We start from the raw sequence: 3,333 nt of genomic DNA, 5'->3' as shown, positions 1-3,333 counted from the left end.
GAATCCCAAGGGCTGAAACAACGCATATGTCAATACTGAGCTTTTAAAAGGTTCTCCTAGGGAAAACTGAGGAATTTTCCCTTCTACTTTCTTTGCGGCCCCCCCAGTCTCTCCCACCCTCATACTAGCCTTCCAAAAAGGCTGCTGCCTACACTCCCCAAATGTGTCATTAACCATGCACACTTGCCGAGGAGCTCCTGGCTGAGCATTTTCTGGGAGATAGTGGGATTTTCTGCTGCTGGGGTGGAGAGGTTGGCATTGACTGGGCCCTGCACGAATCTTGGCCTTTGAGCCAGGAAGGCCAGGACCAGGGAAACCCTAGCTATGTGGGAGTGTGTGGAGGTGGGGAACATGCAGCCACAAACAGGGATTGGGAGCAGAGCCTCGGGACCACAGCTTCCTTGGGTGAGAAAAATATTTTTCACCTCATGGTCTGGCATGAGGAAGGAAGAAAGAGTGGGTGCCAGGAACTGGGGCAGAGGAGAGGAGAGAGAGGAAAGGAATCAGGAAGTAGCAACTGGAAATCTAGCAGGATATGGGGCAAGAGAGCAGGTCAGCCTACAGCCTGTTGGGGTGTAGCTTCCTGCTTTCAGTCAAGGAAGGAGAAATTCAGGCCCTGGCCTGACCCTTCTGTGCACACAGGAGGCCTCATTTTGTGTCTCTGCTCCCGGCTAATGTACATTTCTCAGGAAGCTATGGTCCAACCTGAGAAATAGCTAATCCTGGCCAAGGCCCCCAGCTGCCTCACAATCTTCTCCACCAATCACTCTGGGAGGCCCTCGTGATTCCTGTTAGCTAGGCATGAGGCAGGAATGCTATGACAGAGGCATGCCCGGGTGCTGGGACCCTTGGTGCAAGAGCAACACAACTGGGGACAGTGGCTTCAGGAAGCTGCCTCCTCAAAACCCAAGTCTAAGGTGACTCAGGAAGGACAAAGAGAACTGGAGCAGTCATCAGGTAGAGGGAATGGCATGACAGAGGTTTAATAATATTCTCCACCGTGGCAGGAAAGAGGAAAGAATGGGGAGAGGATGTGGCTGTTGGCTAGAGATGCCCAGCATGAGGTCTGGAACTCAAAAGGGTCTTGGAGTTGATCTTGAAGACTGCAGGAAGCCACAAGAGAATTTGAAGCAAAGGTGATCTATGTTTTCTAGAGATCACTCTGGCTGCTGAGTGAGAAGAAGTTAGAGGGAGCAGTAGACAGCATTATGCTATAGTGGAATAGCAAGAGATGGTTTGGGCTGCACAGGAGACAGCCGGAGGAGCATGAGATCCTGAGTGCTAAGATTCAAAGGGAGAGTGTTGAGTGCAGAGTTCCAGCCCAGGAGTGTCGAAAAAAATGAGGAAATGGGACACTGCTGGTGTGAGGGAATGGCAGGGGGGACACACAGGTAGGGGGAGTGTTTGGGAGGAGTTTGGATTTGAGCCAGTGCAGATGGAGAACAAAGATGGATTCAAAGCTATTTGGGAGCTGGAGTCAGCTGGCCTTGGCAATTGTTTGGGTATAGAATCCTTGTGCCCCAGCTTTGCCAAGTGCATCCTGAATTTACCTGATAGACCACTTAATCTAGGAGGGCTTTCTGGAGGAGCTGGCAAGCATAGACAGCCACTTAGCAGACAGGTTCCCAGAGGCAGATACAGAGGAAGGGCAGAGCTGGGGCAGAGAGTAACAAATCAGACCCAAAGGACAGTCCTCAAGGGTCCTCAGATCCAGCACTTTCCTCATACAGTAAAGGATACTGGCCCTCTCTAGAGCCAGACAAAAACAGTGACCAGGTAGCAATCCCCAGAGCCTGCCTCTCCTGATTTCCAGTGCACACACACCCTTCCTCTCCACCCCTGCCCAGAGGAAAGGCGGCAGGTAGGGTATAGAATAGGAGGTACAGAGAGAACCAAGAGATGCTGCCCAGAAGGCTAGAAATGGAGAGGGGCAGGGCCAAGAGACAGAGCATATTTCCAGGGCACAAAGGTAGAGTTGAAGGCTGCCTCGGGACCCATCTTCCAGGAGCCCTGGGGCTGGGGCAACAGCAGGATTCAGTCCTGCAGGAGGACAATCCAGGCATCCTCAACCCTGTATACCTAGTGGGAGAAGGCAGAGCTCAGCTCCCTGATTCACCCCTGCCCCCTAGCCCGTCCTGCTAGGTTTCAGAGAAAGGTGGGATTTGCCAGAGCACCCCCATCATGGCTGTCTCCACACCAGGGCTTCCTAGCTGTGGGTAACAGGGCTGGCTGGGCCTGTCTGCAAGATCCTAGGTTACGCTTCTCGGGGCTTTTCCCAGGCTGCCGCGCCCCCTTTTCTCCCACGCACTGTGCTTCCCGCCTAAGGCTCCAGGCGCCAGCCCCACAGCCCATCATTAACCAGACCCGTGTGGGGAGTTGGGGGGAACATCAGCCAAGAGGGAAACATCGGCAGTTTCTGTGACCCCAGAGCAGGGGCGGAGGCGCCTCAGCTTGGACAGTAGTAATTAGCCCCTGACTGTGGGATCATGGGATGTTATCACCACTGCTGGCAGGGCGGGTCTGGATGGAGCTCAGGGGCCCCAGGACACCTGGAGCCATCCCAGCAGCCAAAGTCACTGCACTGTAGGAGGCAGAGGAACAGAGATGCTGGCTAACAGCCCAGGGCCTGGGCCAGACTGGAGTCCAGATTAGCCCTGGGCGGTCTTGCTGAGTCCACCCCAGTGAGGGCTGGCAAGGTACTGGGGCCAGAATGGGCAGCTACCGCTTCTGTCTGCTCACTGAGCCCTCTGAGTTAGGTCCCTCTGGCTGGGTCCCAGGTATAAGGGGAGGCAGGCCTGGGCACTCAAGGAGCTCCTGGACTAATGGGGAACTGAGCCTGGGGCGTAGAAATGAGACAGGACAAGTTAAAAGTGCTCCAGCAAAAGCCCTGCCCTTGTGGGTTCTTGCTGGCAGAATGACTGGGCCTAAGTGACACTAACTGGCAAAATCTGAGAGGAGAGGACCATGAAGAAGGGACCCCCCCCATCTCACCCTCTTCCTTGCCAGATACTTCCAGGTGAAGCCAGTCTGGGTTTTGGAAAGTAAGGAGTGGGGCCATCCTGGGAGTTGACAACAGGAAAGAGGAGGGGGCCATACATACCTTCGGTCACTGTGCTGACTCAGCAGAGTTTCAGCAGGGGCCCCTCCCCCCTCCCACAAGTGAGTCATCCCCACTTACACTTAGCTGGTTTCTCACTGGAAGTCCTGTTCCCTTCTGCCAGGTCCTGGAGGGAAGGGAGGGGGCATCCCTGGAAAGCCTGAGATAGATCCCAGAGGATGTTGGCTTCCTAGAGGTCTTTTGGGGGGAGTCCAATGCCTATATATATATATATA

The sequence above is a fragment of the Fukomys damarensis genome, unplaced genomic scaffold (assembly GCF_012274545.1).
Source record: "Fukomys damarensis isolate Sample0158 unplaced genomic scaffold, DMR_v1.0_HiC HiC_scaffold_16, whole genome shotgun sequence".
NCBI classification, from domain to species: Eukaryota; Metazoa; Chordata; class Mammalia; order Rodentia; family Bathyergidae; genus Fukomys; species Fukomys damarensis.
The sequence above is the reverse complement of the archived record's forward strand: the minus strand, read 5'-3'. Positions refer to the sequence as shown.